The sequence below is a fragment of the Eurosta solidaginis genome, chromosome 2 (assembly GCF_040869045.1).
Source record: "Eurosta solidaginis isolate ZX-2024a chromosome 2, ASM4086904v1, whole genome shotgun sequence".
Classification (NCBI taxonomy): domain Eukaryota; kingdom Metazoa; phylum Arthropoda; class Insecta; order Diptera; family Tephritidae; genus Eurosta; species Eurosta solidaginis.
Window position 1 is genome coordinate 52,841,945 of NC_090320.1, and position 20,499 is coordinate 52,862,443.

A 20,499-nucleotide genomic window follows, 5' to 3' on the forward strand; every position below is an offset into this window, starting at 1 on the left:
ACTTTGTATGCTGGATTCCCTAGGGAAGATTTTCGAGCGTATAATTAGTGAGCGCCTACAGCTGACTCTAGAAAGACCAGGGGGCTTATCGAATAGTCAATATGGATTTCGCAAATCAAGATCCACCGTAGATGCAATACAAACAGTCGTCAATATAGCTAGAGAAGCTATCTCTGGAGGCCAAAATAAAAGGAAGTTCTGTGCACTGATTATGTTGGACATCAAGAATGCTTTTAACACTGCGAACTGGATGCAGATAATGGCAGCGCTGCAAAGCTTCGGCACTCCAGCTTACTTACGTACTTCTTTTTGACACGGATCAAGGAGCTAAAGAGTACAAAATCACAGGAGGCGTCCCACAGGGATCTGTTCTCGGTCCAACGCTTTGGAATGTAATGTATGACGGGGTGCTAAAGATTGATCTACCAGAAAACACGCAAATTGTGGGATATGCTGATGATATTGCAGTGGTAGTAGTGGCCATGAAACTGGACCTGCTTCAAGCATTATGTAATGACACCGTAGCAAGAATAAAGGAATGGCTGACCAATACAGGACTGGAGTTGGCTAGCCAAAAGACGGAAGTGGTATTAGTAAGCTCCAAACGGTCGGCGAACGAGTTAGTCTTAACTGTCGGGGATCATCAAATCACCTCAAAGGATTCCTTAAAATACTTAGGAGTGCACATTGACTCTAAGTTAACATTCAAAGAGCACTACAGAGCGGTGGGGGAGAAAATTACCAAAGTTAATGGATCACTTATGCGAATAATGCCTAACATTGGTGGACCGAGCGAAGCTATACGTCAGCTATTGTCCACAGTAACCAGCTCAATAATACTATACGCAGCACCAGTGTGGTATGGATCTAAACAGACCCATCAAAAATATATATTAGCAGCGTACCGACTTGCTTCTTTAAGAATAGCAAGTGCTTATCGGACGGTGTCCGACGACGCGATCCTGGTTCTAACCCGGAAAATCCCAGTGGACTTACTGGCAAGCGAAATGGCCGATCTGTATAACACTAATATCGAGCGACCATCTGAAGAAGACAAGAAAAGAGCAAGGACACAAACAATAGCTAAGTGGCAAGAACGGTGGGAGGCCTCGAGTAAAGGGCGTTGGACTTTCACACTAGTTTGGAACGTAGCTCAATGGAAAGAGCGGAAGCACGGCGAACTGAACTACCATCTCACGCAGATAATGAGTGGACATGGCGGTTTCAAAGAGTATTTATGGAAGCGTAGGATAGAGGAAGATCCTCATTGCCCAATGTGTACCACAGAGTTAGAAAACGCAGAACACGACATGTTCTACTGCCCCCGTTTCCACGAAGAAAGACTCACCTTGCATGGAGTCTTTGGGGAGGAACCTACCACGAGAAATTTAGTTTCACATATGTGCAGCAGGAAAGAATGCTGGACTGCAGTGAGCAAAATGGCATTTATAGTAATGACACGCCTGATGGATGCTGAGAGGGAGCGCAGAGAAATGCGCATGCGAAGCAGTGGCGATTAAATGGACACTCAGAGCAAATAGCGGGAACCTGGACGCAGGGACAACAGTAGGCTCTTAAAAAATGAGAAATATGGAACGCCACCCTGAAGTAATGCGAAAGTGGTGCCGGGGTGGGCGACGGTTCCAGAACGGGGCTGTTTTTTAGTATACGGACACACGGTTGCTGCGACGGCAGCAATACGGTGCATTAGGCATTTTTCAGCCTACCCGCCAAAAAAAAAAAAAAAGGTGGACGCCTTTTCGATATATAATGAGTATTTCAAAAGGGCGTGGGGCTTAGTTCTATAGGTGGAAGCCTTTTCGAGATATCGCCATAAAGTTGGACCAGGGGTGACTCTAGAATGTGTTTGTACGATATGGGTATCAAATTAAAGGTATTAATGAGGGTTTTAAAAGGGAGTGGTGGTAGTTGTATAGGTGGTCGCCTTTTCGAGATATCGGCATAAAGGTGGACCAGGGGTGACTCTAGAATGCGTTTGTACGATATGGGTATCAAATTATAGGTATTAATGAGGGTTTTAAAAGGGAGTGGTGGTAGTTGTATAGGTGGTCGCCTTTTCGAGATATCGGCATAAAGGTGGACCAGGGGTGATTCTAGAATGTGTTTGTACAATATGGGTATCAAACGAAAGGTGTTAATGAGTATTTTAAATGGGCGTGGGGCTTAGTTCTATAGGTGGACGCCTTTTCGAGATATCCCCATAAAGTTGGACCAGGGGTGACTCTAGAATGTGTTTGTACGATATGGGTATCAAATTAAAGGTATTAATGAGGGTTTTAAAAGGGAGTGGTGGTAGTTGTATAGGTGGTCGCCTTTTCGAGATATCGGCATAAAGGTGGACCAGGGGTGACTCTAGAATGTGTTTGTACAATATGGGTATCAAACGAAAGGTGTTAATGAGTATTTTAAAAGGGCGTGGGGCTTAGTTCTATAGGTGGACGCCTTTTCGAGATATCGCCATAAAGTTGGACCAGGGGTGACTCTAGAATGTGTTTGTACGATATGGGTATCAAATTAAAGGTATTAATGAGGGTTTTAAAAGGGAGTGGTGGTAGTTGTATAGGTGGTGGCCTTTTCGAAATATCGGCATAAAGGTGGACCAGGGGTGACTCTAGAATGTGTTTGTACAATATGGGTATCAAACGAAAGGTGTTAATGAGTATTTTAAAAGGGCGTGGGCCTTAGTTCTATAGGTGGACGCCTTTTCGAGATATCGCCATAAAGTTGGACCAGGGGTGACTCTAGAATGTGTTTGTACGATATGGGTATCAAATTAAAGGTATTAATGAGGGTTTTAAAAGGGAGTGGTGGTAGTTGTATAGGTGGTCGCCTTTTCGAGATATCGGCATAAGGGTGGACCAGGGGTGACTCTAGAATGTGTTTGTACGATATGGGTATCAAATTAAAGGTATTAATGAGGGTTTTAAAAGGGAGTGGTGGTAGTTGTATAGGTGGTCGCCTTTTCGAGATATCGGCATAAAGGTGGACCAGGGGTGACTCTAGAATGTGTTTGTACAATATGGGTATCAAACGAAAGGTGTTAATGAATATTTTAAAAGGGCGTGGGGCTAAGTTCTATAGGTGGACGCCTTTTCGAGATATCCCCATAAAGTTGGACCAGGGGTGACTCTAGAATGTGTTTGTACGATATGGGTATCAAATTAGAGGTATTAATGAGGCTTTTAAAAGGGAGTGGTGGTAGTTGTATATGTGAAGGCGTTTTCCAGATATCGACCAAAATGTAGACCAAGGTGACCCAGAACATCACCTGTTGGTTACCACTAATTTATTTATATATATATAATACCACGAACAGTATTCCTGCCAAGATTTCAAGGGTTTTTTTATTTCACTCTGCAGAACTTTTTCATTTCATTCAACTTAATATGGTAGGTGTCACACCCATTTTACAAAGTTTTTTTCTAAAGTTATATTTTGCGTCAATAAACCAATCCAAATACCATGTTTCATCCCTTTTTTCGTATTTGGTATAGAATAATGGCATTTTTTTCGTTTTTGGTAGTTTTCGATTTCGAAAAAGTGGGTGTGGTCATAGTCGGATTTCGGCCATTTTTTATACCAATACAAAGTGAGTTCAGATAAGTACGTGAACTAAGTTTAGTAAAGATATTGTTCGACTTATGGCATTAAAAGTATCTTAGGCAAATTAAATGAAAAGAGCGGAGCCACGCCCATTTTGAAATTTTCTTTTATTTTTGCATTTTGTTGCACCATATCATTACTGGAGTTGAATTTTGTCATAATTTACTTATATACTGTAAGATATAAAATTTTTTGTTAAAATTTGACTTAAAAAAATTTTTTTTTTAAAAGTGGGCGTGGTCGTTATCCGATTTTGGTAATTTTTATTAAGCATACTTATAGTAATAAGAGTAACGTTCCTGCCAAATTTCATCATGATATCTTCAACGAATGCCAAATTACAGCTTGCAAATTTTTAAAGTACCTTCTTTTAAAAGGGGGCGGTGTCACGCCCATTGTCCAAAATTTTACAAATTTTCTATTCTGCGTCATAAGTTAAACTCACCTACCAAGTTTCATCGCTTTATCCGTCTTTCGTAATGAATTATCGCACTTTTTCCGTTTTTCGAAATTTTCGATATCGAAAAAGTGGGCGTGGGTATAGTCCGATATTGTTCATTTTAAATAGCGATCTGAGATGAGTGCTCAGAAACCTACATACCAAATTTCATCAAGATACCTCAAAATTTACTCAAGTTATCGTGTTAACGGACGGACGGACGGACGGCATGGCTAAATCTAATTTTTTTCGATCCTGATGATTTTGATATATAGAAGTCTATATCTATCTCGATTCCATTATACCTGTACAACCAACCGTTATCCAATCAAAGTTAATATACTCTGTGAGCTCTGCTCAAGTGAGTATAAAAAGCATGCAAGCGTTAAATTTTTGTATAGTATTTTACACATATGTGCCATATAAATATTCATAGTTTGTAACTTCAAGCACCCCTACTATTGTAAAAAATATTTTTATTTTCTCACTGTGCAAATGCCGTGAAACAATTGTGGCTTAAATAGCTTTTATGTGAGCCTTTGTTACTCTTTATGTTAAGTCAGCGCTTTTGCCAGCTGAAGCGAACTCCCAGCCTTGACCGTAAGCTTTCGTGACTATAAATTAATAAAATAACCATCTTTGTCACACTCTTGAATGTTGTGGATTTAAATAAGTATTTAGTAAAATTATTGTGTGGAATTTATACTTTTCTATGTAAAATAAGGTGAAATAAAGTTTATTTAGTTGCTGTATTGCCGGAAGAACGTACGTATATTAAATTTGGTTTTTTTGTTGCATACTTAATGGCGCTTTGGCTTGTTTTTAGTGTGAACTATATGAAGACGTATTAAACTAGCTGACCAAACGACTTATTTAACTTGACATATTTGTGTTTTTCTTTCATTCAACTTTACAAAACAAGCACTTGTTGGAGCGAAATTTCCATTACGTAGAAAGGTATTTTACGAAAAGTTTTAACACAAACAGTGACTTCAGACAACAAAAGCAAAAGTAACAAAAATGTTCAGATTAATCCTACCATATAATCGTAAATGTCAAGCAAATCCTAAATCAAATAAAGAATTGAGTAAAAAAGTTCATAACTGAAAACTTTTTATGAGGAAAAACTTGTTGAAAACAAGCCAGGTATGTACATAGGTAGGAAAAATAAAAGTTGTAGAAAATAACGAAATAAATAAATTTCGTTAATGCTCTAAGTTATCTCAAAGTTATCTTAGATGGCTAGTGATGCTGTTGATGAAGTTTATAAACCAATTTTTTTATTAGAAAATGTATAAAAAAAATGCAATATTCAGTGCAAAATAAAATGAAGGAAGCCAGATAAGAATAATAGTAAACTAGGAAGGAAAATCCTTTGGAAGTGGTAGGCTATATGGGGGAATGTAGAAAGTAAAAGCAAGCGTAGTGTGTGGCATTCGTATGCTGTATAAAGGAATACAAAATGTAAGCGTAAGTGTAGACACTAAATTGTAATATAATGTGAGAACAATGTATGATGTGAACGAAATCGGGTAGTAATTTAAGGCAACGCAAACCAAGGCAATAGAGGGGCTGTAGGCGGGTTACAAGGGGCTGATTAACGTATTTCATAGCTTCCGCAACCGAATTATCAACCTCACCTACGCGAGGCGAGACCTGTTACAAATATGCATGCATCATACACATATTTAGCAGGTGAGGCTCTGGCGACCTCAAGTTTCTCATAGAACTAGGTTGGGGCAGGGGGCGGTGTAGGCCATACCATAGAAGGTTCAAGGTGGTCATATTAAATCGTTCCCGAGATGGTCGGTCTATTACCTTAATGGCGCTTGTTACCAGCCAAGGACTATCAACATCGATAACACTCCCCAAAATGTCTGTCATCGGCGGAGTAACGATGAGTTATCTATTTGTTTTCGAAATAATAAGCATATAAATTTGCCATCGACAACAAAGGTTATCAATAAGTGATGGACTTTTTATTGACGAGCTATCGGTCTGTTATCCAAAAATTTTCGACTATTTTTTGGAAAAGTTCTCTATGTGTTAGCAAAGGTTATCGAGAAGTTATCCATTGGTAATAAAAAAAATCGATATATTATCACAAACTAATCAATTATTTATCTTAAATTTTGATATAAGCTATCGAAAATAATCGATTTTCTATTGAAAAATTATCGAGTTTTTTATCGAAGTGCTACAAATATGTAATCTGCGTGTTATCTGTTTTTGTTCGAAAATTTATCGATTTGTTATCGATATTTTATCGCAGAATTATCGATTTTTTATTTGATATCGAATGATAAGGCTTTTTCATAAGAGTGCTGACAATTTTTTATTGATGTGCTATAGATTTTTTATCGACGGCTCATCGGTTTATTATGAAAAAAAATCAATACTTGGCGCGATTAACTTTCGAGGAAACATAAGCCGAGCTTCTCTTTCGAATGGGCGGAACGGGATCTACATGTTTTTCATACATTTGCACAGCGAAGATTTTCATGGCAAAAATATTCTCGTAGTGTTTGCTGAACCACTTCCAAGGGGCAACCGCGCTTGGACAAAATTTTTCTAATTGAGAAAACCCTTTTCTGAATTGAATCCAGAAGCAACGGTGTGCTAGGCGGAGCATGCTACCACCTTACCACGGCGGTCGCCAGAAAGAGATACCATTTTAAATTCACTATAAAATCGATTACACATCTTGGGTAAGCTATAGCAAGCCCATGAGAGACCGATAACTTTTCGATTTTCACAGATAAGTAGTCGACGAAGCTCTTTTCAAAAAGCCTAAAATTGTTTGTTTCTGGTAAAGTAACCTCTGTTGTGGCTTAACGACAACTCTGTTTACCACGAAAGCATTTGCTTTCTTAATGTACTACACCTGCTTGTTTACTCATCGAGCTTCACGAGGATCTAGTACTCTTACCTTTCAGTATTTCTATTATACAGGGCATTTTGCTACGAAGCTATAAGACTTTAGCGTCATACTCTGCCAGAAAGGTAAAGCTGTGAGTCCGGCTATCCCCCGAGGAAAAAAGTGAAGCGGCGAAGCAGTCGCTGAATTTGGCGCTAAGTGATTATAGCAAATCCCTTTTCGCATAAATCCATCAAAATATGGAGATTTGTAGAAATGAAGAAACTTGGCTTCATGAACAGGATATTGCTAGATGAGCCAAGTAAACCGCTTCCATCGTTCGACTCAGCGTCGTGGTACAATGGGGAGAAGCCCGAATATACCGACACAGACTTGGAAAGCAGTTCGCGTATCTTTGCCTACGGAAGAGGGACACTACAACTTCTCTCTCGCTTTGAACCAATATTTACTTTACAGTTTTATTAGTTTCTATTAAAAACAAACTCTGTAATGGATCTTAAAAATCGACTAAAATATTTGAGTCCCACCTTTTAAGATATTCAGACCAATCCTCGAGTTCCAGTAAACAGTGATCAAGACACCGATAGGAGTTTACCATGCAAATGCAACAACAATATGATCCATATGGATTAATTTCTTATTGCATCTGTATGTTCAATTTTTCGGCGATCTGGATCACTGTTCTTTGGAACGCAAGGACAAATTTTTGATTGCTTCAGAGCGTTTAATTTGCAATCAAAGCTTTGTTGATGAGAAAATTAACGTAAGGAGCTCATATGTGAATACTCAGACATACTCAGTAAGGAAAACACATAAAATGAATAATAAATAAATCTGCTCACAAGAGAAATTCACCCATGCATTCCTATAATCAGTGTTGCCATTTTCGTGTTTGGGAGCCATAGCCCTTTTTTTGCGTTTAGCTCCAAAAATTCCGGTTTAGTCCCTAGCTCTTTTTTTGGCCCTCTTTAAAATGTTTGCCCCTTTTTGGCTTCAAATCTATTTCGGCAATACGTATTGTGAAATTTGTAATGTGTTTTATGTGTGTCGAAGTTTTATTTTATTTTTTTTTTTTTCGTTATATATGATGTGGCAACTCGGTACTCAACTGATAACAAAAACTTTAATCGATAAATTGTGTCATGAAGTTGTATATTTGCTTTCAGCTTGTGCAACAGCGTTCTAAGAGTTTCGACCCTTTAACTTCAGATTATAATAAATTTTTGTATCCCATACCTTATTTGCATAATACCTTTGAAGAATATATACGAATTAAAAAATAAGGTAAATGTATAGACGAATTCACTGAAAGAAAGATACGTAATATATGTCGCGACTTCATAATTAAATTAATAGAGCAATTAAGGCAACGCTTGCCGCACAATATAGAAACGCTTAGCAAAATAGATTTCTTTTCGGTTGAAAACACATTGAGAATTGTAAAATCTCAAAGGTTATGATATTTCACAAATCAAAAAAAAAAAAACTATATCACTAATGAAATAACGAGATTACGAATGCAGTGGAAAAATATCTATCTCCAAAATTGGATTAATGCGACTTCAACATTAAGTTTTTGGTTTAATGTTAAACAGTAGGCGCGTTCTATTCTAAGCGAGCACGAAAAGAACACTCGCTTATTCATCGAATTACATTCAAAGCAACAACACTAACTCGGTTATTTTATCCAGTCCTCGCGAAGTCGGCTAATCAATAACGGAGTTGAGAGGTAGTGTTGAAAATAGAAAAAATTGCTCTATTGTGAATGAGGTTTAAAATACACCAAGGAAATTTTTTGACATTTAGAACTATCGCAGCCAACTACACTCAAAAAGCGCAAAACAAAACAAAACAAAAATTGTAAAAATATTTCATTTTACAATTAAATAAAACGCAGAGTAGTCATTTCTTTGGTGGAGGAACATTTTTTTGGAACAAAATGGAGGAAAAACAAAGGTATTTAAGTTATGAAGATTTATATGGTAATATATTACGCATTTTGCCCTCAGTTGTAGTTGTTGTGTAGTTAAATTAGAGGCATCCATATTTCAAGATGCGGCGTGAGTATGCAAATGATCTTTTAGATAGGATTTGTAATCACAATGCATATTGTGCCCTTCCATCCATCCATAGTTACCACTTTCGTCCACGGCACAGTGTCAAATTCTGTCCGGCAGTTAAATTGTGTTCATTCCGTAGCAGTTATAAGCGCAGTATTTTGGCTGGCCTGCAGCATTTTCCAGTGTATGTTTTTTAAGTCAGGCGCTGAGACTGGTGACGTGAGGGCCATGAGCGGCCGGCCAAATGGTTTGTAAGTTGATAGTAGCGTTTCTTTGTTCTTCCCCCAGGTGCTGCCGGCAAGTGACTTGAGGATCTTGTTGCGGTTTTGTACTTTAGAGACAATTTCTGAGGCCTTGAAGGTAAGAGTGTTGTCGAATGGTACAACGCCATACGTGAACGTCAAATATTTGCGTCATCTGTTGCTTTCACGTCGTAAACAGCGTGGCCGTCGACTTGGCCGGTAAACAGTATCAGATTGTGCGAGGAGACAAAACTAGAAAGACGGGAGATTTTGGAAAATAATTCGCCTATATTGGGGGCACGCCCTCAAGTCATTATTGTGCTGTCGTCGGCATAGGAAATTATGGTAACTCCTTTTGGTGGGGAAGGCAGCTTTGATATGTAGAAATTAAACAAGTGGGGAAAATACCACCCTGCGGTATCCCCTGTTTAACCGACGCTTGCCGACCACTAGGATAATTTGTGTCCGATCTTTTTAGATGGGGGGGGGGGGGGGGGGGGGGGGGGAGGGGAACCTTCTATTTCTTCGAGTAGTGTTCCCTGGTTGAATGTTTCAATACCTTTTGACAGGTGAAGTGCCATGATCCCTGTCCTATGATGAGTTTTTTGCTGGTTCAGTTCGTGTTTATGGCGTTTAGCGCGGTGATAGTGCTGTCCATTTTGCGGAAGCTATGTCTAACCGAAATTCGTCGTAAAATGAGGGAGCATAACGGTTTCTAAAGTCTTCGCTACTGTCGAGAGCTGTGGTGGTACCGCTACTAAAGTTTGGTAAACCAACTAACGATGGAGATTCATATCGCCCGATATCTCTTATAGCTAGTAGTCAAGAAGCTACACTGCTCCCCTTTTTCACTGCAAACCTGGAACTTGCCAAACATCAGCATGTCTTTCGGAAAATTTTAGAAACAACATGTGGACAACTTCAAGGGCCCGTTTGTACAATGCATTACCAGGCTCGGTGATACCCCTGCTGGACAGATTTCAAAAATGTTGTTCAGCTGTGCTGCGACTTAGCTGTTCACTTTTCCTCAGCAAATGTTACTAATAATTATTAAAAAAATATTACTCTTTATCTTTATTTAGGCCTGAGGATAAAAAACGCAGAAGATGGTCCCGTGAAGAAACAACGGGATTCCTGAGATGCTATCTGGCTCGAAAAGCAGAATTCGAACACCCCAAAAAGAAGAGAGTGGCCTACGCCAATGTTTTGGAAGACATGGTGTCATTGGGTATCTCGGTATGTTATGAAAATATATGTAATACTTCTATTTTTAAAATTTAAAGTATATATTTCCTCCTCTTAGGACTCAGACAGAACTCCGGTGTGTTTGGAGTCAAAGATAAGAACACTCCTTCAGGCGTATAAGGCGGCGCGGGACAACAACCGCAGCACAGGTGCAAGTCCATGTTTTGCTCCGTATATGGAGCTCATGGATGAAATTTTTGGAAATACACCCATTATTAAAAACGACCATTCAGTTTGCGTGGGTCTCAGGCCATTCGAGAAGGTGTCGGTAGATATCTCATCGCCAACTCAACTACCATCATCAGCGGTTTCTCCATTTCCATCAACATCGACAGTAGAATTACCGGCTGCGCCACATTCATCGGTATCTCCTTCTCCTTCCTGCTCGAATTCCTTTTCATTTTCTTCACAATATAATTCTTCCCCTGATTCAGTCGGACGCAAAAAACGTACTGCTCGCGAAATATACTATGAAAAAAAAATTGAACTTAAAAAAGCAGAAGTGGAAGACAAGAAAAGGGCTAGAAGCGAAGCCATACAACAGTTCAAAGAAATTTTAAAAGAAAAGTTTGAAAGGGAATTTGAGCTGGAAAAACGAAAAGTTGTCCTGTTAGAAAAATTGGCGGGCAAATAACAATGGCGAGTACTACATATTGCAAGTAAAATATACAGATATGTAAGTTAAAGTATTCTAAATTGGACTCTAGCATACTGTTGAAGTAGTGGAAGTAATGAAAATGTTTACATGACCACATAAGGCGCTCTACTTGATTTCGAATAGTTTCTAAACTAATTAATACACAAATTTTCAAACCATCTCGAAATGTTTTCTGTATTGGTTCAAACACAAAACGTGTTCTAATACGTCGGTCGCTATTGTCGTGTAAACATGGTATCAGAAAATTAAAAAAAAAACGTCTTATTTCATAAATGGTTTGAACTACTACTACTTATAAATTTTATTCGAAAACGCCATATCTCAGAATTTGTTTCATATGAAAATGTATTGCATTCGCGCTCAGATAAGGTTTTTCGAAACAAATTCTGAGCGTTTTTAAAACAAATTCTCTGATATGTTTTTGAATAAAATTTATAAGTAGTAGTAGTTCAAACCATTTATGAAATAAGACGTTTTTTTTTAATTTTCTGATACCATGTTTACACCACAATAGCGACCGACGTATTAGAACACGTTTTGTGTTTGAACCAATACAGAAAACATTTCGAGATGGTTTGAAAATTTGTGTATTAATGAGTTTATAAACTATTCGAAATCAAGTAGAGCGCCTTATGTGGTCATGTAAACATTTTCAGTACTTCCACTACTTCAACAGTGTGCTACAGTCCAATTTAGATTACTTCAACTTACACATCTGTATATTTTACTTGCGAGCCAAACATATGTTTAATTATTAGAGTAATATCGATTAAGTTTTTTGGACTTTATGGAATTTGTTGCACTGAATACCTTTTTCTTAAGCTTAGTTTTACTATCAAAAAATTTGAGTCAAGTTTTTAATACTTGCGATGAACATAAAACTGTGAAGAGAAAAATAGCAGTGTCAATTTTCAACAAATTTCGTCACTTAAATACTTTTTTTTATTTCCGATATTTCAAGAAAAAGCTTCTATGAACTTTGCAAACCCATCTCAAAAACGTTTTCAAAAATTTGAGAAAATGTTACCTAAATTTGAACTTTTTATTTGGGGTTCTTAAAACTTTTTTGAGCCCAGTCAATTTTAGTAGAACAAAGTACAATTTTTATTTCGCATTGATTTTTGAGTATTTTTTACCGAAAAGTCTTTCAGATTTTCTTTCATAAAAAACTGTTTCACAATTTTTATAGAAGAAAATCTCAAACACCATCAAAAATCAACGAGAATTTTTGGAGACCTATAGCATGCATGTCCTTTGTTATACTAAAATTGATTTTGCTACAAACTCCAAAAATGCATAGAACCATAAATAAGAAGTTCAAAATTTCGGTAAATTTTTACCTTTTCGAAAAAGCTTTAGATGCTGTTTTTCATAGCTTCAGTTAAAAAAAATCATGGAAGTTTTTTCGTGAAGTATCGGAAATAAAAGAAGGATTTAAGTGACGAAATTTATTAAGAATTGAGACTGCTATTTTTCTGTTCGCAGATGTAAGTTCCTTATTAAAATGTTTGATGTTTATTAATCTTAAAAACGTGTGCATAAAACACTACCTTTCCTTTTAAATTGATTTATATGTTAGGAAATTGAAGTACAAATTAATTTTAATTTCTACTAGAAGTATGATATGTTTAAACGGTTGTTTTTTTTATGAAATTGGTGGTTTTAAAAAATTTTAAACAGATAGGATCTGTAAATTGCCTTATATTTTATGAAACTGAAGAACGAATTAATTTAAAAAATTACTAAATGTATGAAATGTTTATGCTGTTATGTTATGTTGTTTTGAAAGAAAGTGAATAAAATGAGTGAAAAGTTGCCTTAAAGTTTTAGCTTTTTTTTGTTTAAAAACACATTTTATTTAGCTTTTTTGGTGAATCAGGGAAACAATATAAAAGTATTTTTAATAACAGCGCATAACCATACAGATGAGCCGTTTCTTTGTAGAGTGTCAGAAGTACATTTTTCTATGTATTATTTAGATTGATTATTAACTACCGGTAGAGGTAGGTTACTCTATGTAGAGTTCAGTCTGGATTATAAACAAGTTCAATTTTACGATTATTTTATTATCAACTGGACTCATATGTCAGTATTATCATTAACAAAAAAACTAAAAGAGAAATTTCATATTTTTGCCAATGATTTAGTTAAATTTTTTCGAATACGGTTTTAAGAATGCTTGCTTGAATGGAAATAACTGTAGCTTACCAAAATTGCAATAAGTTCAATGATTTCGAAAATGTACTTATGCCAATTTCAATAAACGGTTCAAATATTGTATCCACATTAGAGATATGCGCCGCCGATAAACGCCGCCGCCGTGGTGCACAGTCGAACTAGTATGAAAACTGAAGCTACGCGGTCATCCATAATGAGCTCTTATAACATAAGGCCGTAAAACAACAGCTCACATCTTTCAACTTTCATTCTAAAATATCGTTTTGATTTAACGAAGACTATTGAAATCAATGTTGTGAACACAAACGTCTGCAAACTTTGGTCTACATTTTAAAAATTTGATCCAGGGTCCCTGTAAAATTTTAATTATGTAGATGCGCCGAGGATTATACGATACCGATGTCGCAATGACATCCACTTAGACTGCTTATGATTTCGAGGACGGCATCCTTGGCCGAATAGTCACTCCCTAACGTTTCAAGGTGCTTCTCTGGTGTAGCTCGGAAGTATAGCTCGACAGAAGCATCCGTTGGAGTCTTCGGAGCTACACCAAGAGCTTCTAGGACAGTGACGTCGACGAAGGTATGAGTTCGAAGTCGCAGTCCTATAGCCTCCGTGCTATCATATGATGTGAGGGTCAGGTGTGGTAGCGACTGGTGGTCGGGATTGCTACTGTTCGCACATCGGGAATTGTAGCTCCTAAAAACAGCCGAAAAATCTGGAGGCTACATGTGCCACTAGAGGCATGAGTATTAAAAGACCATTAATAGCAACCGTAAGTCGCCTTTGTGTGTGACCGCCAAGGAGCCACAAACTACGCCGAAATATACAGACAAAAGTGTGACCAGTTTATGTATCTCTTCCGAAATGGTCAAACCGTTGTTTTCCTTCAATAAATACAAACAAAACCTTTCCTAAATATTTTTTTAAATACAAAGATCAAGCTTTTTAAAGTAAAAATACCGGAGTACGCCGCCGCTGCCGCCGCCGATAAAAGGATCGGCGTAAACCTCTAGTCCACATATACTTACGTAGTTTCTAACTAATTCTAATCTCTTATTTAAATAATTATATGGGACTGCATTTATTACAGTTTATATAATGTTATTTAATTATATTTTCTGCTTATCATTTTTGATTTATAACTCATTAGTTTAACAAGGGTTGACAAATTGTTATATTATTAAAAAAAAAAAATAATAATATTTTATAAAATCGTAGTACCATACAATCACTGGAGTCAACATCCATGCCACGTATAGGCGCTTTCTTAATGGTAGTACCAGCGTCACCATCATCATCGGTTTCGTCGCTTGTGCTGCAAAGTTTTTTCAATAAATAACCAATTTGTATTTTACAAAAGCGTTTGGTGCCTTTAGCCATAGTAGACATTGATTTGATCTTAAATTTTAAAATATATATGATAGTAAAATGTATATATTTATTTTTTTCATGCTAACCACTTACGACATTAAATGATGTGATTCTGTATCAAATAGTTGAAAAGGTTTTGCCTCCTGTCAAGTGCTTCATCAATACCGGATTCATCCTCTTCATCCTCAGTAGTGAATAGGGTGTCTGTACTTTGTTCGTTCATGTCATACAAGTCGTCAAAAGACATGCAAATTTTATGCAAAACGCATACGCTCACTACTGTGTTAGTTATCATCTTAAGGTCAGTTTGCTCTGTAAACATTAAAAGCCTCCGAAATCTGCCTTTCAACAAACCAAATGCGTTTTCAACTACCATTCGTGTAGATGAAAGTATTTCGTTGAACTCTCTTTGCGCATCATTTAAATTTCCATAGTCTTTGAATGGTGATACTATCCACTTGTTCGAAGGATACGCGGAATCTCCTATGATGAAATGCGAGTTGGGAAACATTTCCTCATAATGACTTTCTGCGTCTTCAAAGAGTTTGGATCGTCTTAGTACCCTATAATCGTGAAGTGATCCTGGTTCACCACAGGTAATATCAATAAATTTTTTGTTACAATCGACTACGGCTTGAACCACTATGCTGTATGCTTTCTTCCTATTAAAGTACATTTCCTTACAATTCTTTGGTCCCTTAATGGCAATGTGTGTGCAATCGATTGGCCCAATTACAGCCGGAATACGTTTCTTTTCACGAAATTGTTCTGCATTTTCATGCAAATAAGCCCCTTGTGGCCACTTTATGTGTTCATCGGCTATGGACACCAAAAAAGTAGCAACTCGCTGCACTACTGACCACGCTGCCGACTGAGCCACCCCAAACAAATTACCTAGTTGTCTGAAGGTCACTGTGTTGCTCACGTACCAAATATACATATATACAGACTTTTTGGCCGTAACTGGTGGCCTTCCACCGCTAGATGGATCAGGGGCATAATTGGAATATCTCACTAAAAGGCGGCCACCGTGGTGTGATGGTAGCGTGCTCCGCCTATCACACCGTATGCCCTGGGTTCAACTCCCGGGCAAAGCAACATCAAAATTTTAGAAATAAGATTTTTCAATTAGAAGAAAATTTTTCTAAGCGGGGTCGCCCCTCGGCAGTGTTTGGCAAGCACTCCGGGTGTATTTCTGCCATGAAAAGCTCTCAGTGAAAACTCATCTGCTTGGCAGATGCCGTTCGGAGTCGGCATAAAACATGTAGGTCCCGTCCGGCCAATTTGTAGGGAAAATCAAGAGGAGCACGACGCACATTGGAAGAGAAGCTCGGCCTTAGATCTCTTCGGAGGTTATCGCGCCTTACATTTATTTTTTTTTTATTCACTAAAAGGAAAAATAATTTAAGTGATTTAGTATTTACAAACTTATACGAATAATTTATTGGATATTACTAATAAGGTATTCCACAGTTTCACGTTTCAGTCTCATGTGCATCTTAAAATCTTTCTGATTCATCGCATCAAGAGTCGCTTCGAAATTTTCGCACTTTACATGATCTTCGTTTTCGGTGTCAGAGTCCTCAGAGGAGCTGGAACCTGCGAAAACAGCATCCAAGATTTCGTCGACAACTTCTTCCTGCCTACGGGCACGCAATTCACTCTGGTCATCCAAGAGAAGAAATTCAATCTGAAAGATTACTACACTTTATTTCTTTCTAATTTCTTTAATTAATTAGTAATTTACCAAATAGTTTTCCGGAGCACTCATTTTGCTTTTCTTTTATTAGTATTTTGCTTATTTATTGCTAGTAAGTTTTCAAAAACGTTGTATTGCAAATTTCACGAGTTTTGCAACGAAAATATAAAAAAAAGGCGCCAAGATAGGTGCTCAAAACACAACAAATATTATAATTTACAAAAATGTTTTAATTTTCGTGCTTAAACAAAGAAAACGTCAATAATAAACAACAGATGATTTTGACAGCTGAAATTTTACCAGTGTTGTTAAATACATGCAGGGAAATTTTAACCGAGTTTGGCGTTCTTTTCGCACTCGCTTAGAATAGAACGCGGCTAGTATAATTCCAAAAGCTTGTCGATTTTGTGCTGCCGCTAAGTAATGCTGAAGTTGCAAGAACGTTTTTAAACATGAGTTTGATTAAAGGCAAACACAGAAACAAAATGGGTTTAGTTATGTTGAATTCGCTTCTGACAATAAGAAGTGGTCTTAAGAGGCTGAATAAATGCTGTCATGCCTTTGAAATAAACAATGATTTCTTAAAATTAATGAACACAAAAAATATCTATGAGTATAGCAAAAATAATAATTCATCTTATGAGGACGAATTCTGTTGGGCACACGATTGCAATCATCTGGCAACACGGAATTACATTTTGACGTTTTGATATACAACACGGAAATTGAGTTGAGCATTACATTAGCAAGAATACACACGTGGAAAATTTGAGATTATAATTTATTATATTATTGAGTTTTACTTTACTTTTTGGAATTAATTTTTGAATACTAATAAAAGTTAAATATAAACGCTTAAAAGTGAGAAACGTAACAGTGGCGACGAGAATTAGCGATTCCTATCAGAAGTAAAATGGATGAAGCAATTACAGTCAGTGCTTAAGCAAATGAAAATTCAGCAGAAGCAACAACACAATGACATGCAAAAGTTGATGGAAAAATTACTTACTAAAGGAACATCACAACCCGTAGGTAGTACATCCGATTCAAACAAAGGCCCAGAGTTCATCCTAGAAGCGCTTGCAGCCAACATATCTAAATTTTGTTTAGACGTGGACAACAATGTAACCTTCGATACGTGGTTCGCACGCTACGAAGATTTATTTTTAATAGATGCAGCAAAGTTAGACGATGCCGCAAAAGTAAGATTATTGCTTCGTAAACTTAACACTAACGCTCATAGTAAATATCTAAATTATATTCTTCCTAAACACCCACGTGAGTTTTCATCTGACATCACAGTGCAGAAACTAACCCAACTTTTTGGATGTCAAACATCAATTTTCAATGTACGATTCAACTGTTTGCAATTGACACAAGACGCGAATATGGATTTTCTCACATACACAGAAATGGTTAAAAAACACTGCGAGAAATTCAAGCTAAACGGTTAACAATTGACCAATTCAAATGTTTGGTGTTCGTCATGGGTCTTAAATCCCAAACAGATTTTGAAATACGTACAAAACTCTTAAGCAAAATCGACAGCGAGGCTAGTACAATCACTCTTGAAATTATTTCACGAGAATGTTAGCGCATCATTGATCTTAAGTCAGACACCGCGCTTGTCGAAAAGAAAAATTTCGAAGTGCAACAAATAAAAACTTCTACAAATACGCAAAACAAAAAGAGTACACCAAATTCACCATGTTGGTTCTGTGGCGGTATGCACTACGCCCGGAATTGTTAATTCAAGAATTACAAATGCAAAAAATGCAATGAAGTCGGACACAAGGACGGATACTGTAGGGTAAAGAAGGTGAAGGGGAACTCACGTTAAGAAAAAACCAAACGCTGATACAAAAACAATATTTTCAGTCAATCACATAAGCAGCAGAAAGTTTATAAAGGTTAGTATTAACGAAATCGAAATAAACCTACAATTCGACACTGGATCCGATATCACTATCATAACCAAATAGGCTTTGCAGAAGCTTTCAATCAATAAAGTGGATGAAGTTATGCAACAAGCACGCAGCGCAACAGGTGAGCTGCCACTCATAGCTCAATTTGAGTGCAACATTGAATTTCAAAACAGGAAGGCTACTCCCACATGCTACGTAACTTCAGTAAAAGACCTCAATGTTATGGGTCTCGATTGGATAAGAGCACTCCAGCTAGACAACATGTCGATCAACGATATATGTATGGCGATTACAACAGCAAATTATTCAAGACACCGAACTAACGAAAATAATGTAAAAGAATTCTTTCCAGATCTTTTTGAGAACAAAATGGGGCTGTACAACAAAGCAACAGCGCACTTATACATCAAGAAAGACTACAGGCCAGTTCTTCGCCCACCGCGACCAGTCGCTTATGCCGTTAAACAATCTGTAGAAACCGAAATAAATCGTCTTGCAAAAAGTGGCATAATCTCACCGGTAGATTATAGCGATTGGGCGGCTCCCATCGTTGTAGTTAGTAAACCAGACAGTAGGGTACGCATATGTGCCGACTTTTCAACTGGTCTGAATGATGCATTGGAGACACACAAATACCCACTTCCTTTGCCGGGGGATATTTTCTCAAAATTATCGAACGCGAAAATTTTCAGCCATATTGATTTGGCAGATGCTTTTTTACAAATTGCCGTAGATAATGAATCCAAACATTTACTCACAATAAATACACACCTGGGATTGTTTCGCTATAATCGCATGGTTTTTGGAGTAAGAGTATTCCCATCAATTTTTCAACAAATTATGGACCAGATGCTTGCCGGTTTGGAAGGCGTCACTTCATACATCGACGACATATTTGTTTCCGATGCCACACAAGAAATGCATGACAACAATCTCGAAAAAGTGGGTTCAAGCTTAAAATTGAAAAATGTAAGTTTTCACTTCGAGAAATAAAATATCTTGGCTACATCATTAACTCAGAGGGCTTGAAACCGAATGCAGAGAGAATCATGGCGATCCGCGAAATGCCGGAACCAACAAAAATTTCTGAACTTCGCTCATTTTTAGGGGCTATCAACTTTTATGGAAAATTTGTGGACAAAATGCGAGTGTACCGAGGACCACTTGACGAGTTGCTAAAAATAAATATCAAATGGCGTTGGAATAGTCAACATTCTAAATGTTTCACACATCTTAAGAACATTCTGTCATCCGATGTATTGCTTGCACATTACGATCCAAATCAAAAGATAATTGTGGCAGCAGACGCGTGAAATTACGGACTTGGTGTTTGTATCATGCGCGAGTATCCAGACGGCACACAAAAGGCAATCAGCCATGCATCAAAGTCACTCACTGAAACAGAAAAAGGTTACAGTCAAATTGAAAAAGATGCTTTAGCTTTAATTTTCGCTGTGACCAAATTCCATAAAATGATCTTCGGTCGTAAATTCACTCTTCATACCGACCATAAACCACTTTTAGCGATATTCGGGAAAAAATCGGAAATCAGTGCTCACCAAGCAAATCGTCTTCAAAGATGGGCTATCAAACTACTGGCTTATGACTTTGAGATTAAATTCATAAACACAAATAGTTTCGGTTATGCCGATGTTCTATCGCGCCTTATCAAAAACACAATGCCCGATTCAGAAGATTTCATCATAGCTTCCATTAAACGAGAAAATGAGGTAAATTCAATTTTCACAGAAAGTATAGAGAAATTGCCGATCACACATAAAATGCTACAATACGAGACTGCAAGTGATCCAGTCTTGAAAGATGTCTTAAATTTTCACAAAAGGGGATGGCCACATAAACTCCCGGAAAACACGGACATCAGACAGTATATTGCCCGCAAAGATTCTATTACCGTTACTAAGGACTGCAAAATGGTAGGAAATCGAATTGCGATACCTATAATATACCAAAAGCGAATCCTAAAAGAAATTCACCGAGGGCATCAAGGTATACAACGAACAAAGGCAATCGCTCGTAGCTATGTATATTGGCCCACGATAGATAAAGATATCACTAACTTTATTAACGATTGTCATCAATGCGCAGCGGCTGCAAAGTTTCCAACAAAAACAAAGCTAAGCCCGTGGCCTACACCCGATGGACCACGGTAACGTGAA

At 37.4% G+C, this 20,499-nt stretch overlaps 1 long non-coding RNA gene across 1 annotated transcript; it reads right to left on the bottom strand.

The window, feature by feature from the left end:
* Nucleotides 1-15,442: 15,442 nt before the first annotated feature.
* Nucleotides 15,443-16,518, bottom strand: LOC137242124 (uncharacterized). Its single transcript, XR_010950084.1, has 3 exons — nucleotides 16,446-16,518; nucleotides 16,154-16,388; nucleotides 15,443-15,712 (listed from the first exon to the last, which is right to left on the bottom strand). It is a non-coding gene; the product is annotated as an uncharacterized lncRNA (long non-coding RNA).
* Between the last annotated feature and the right edge of the window lie 3,981 nt (nucleotides 16,519-20,499).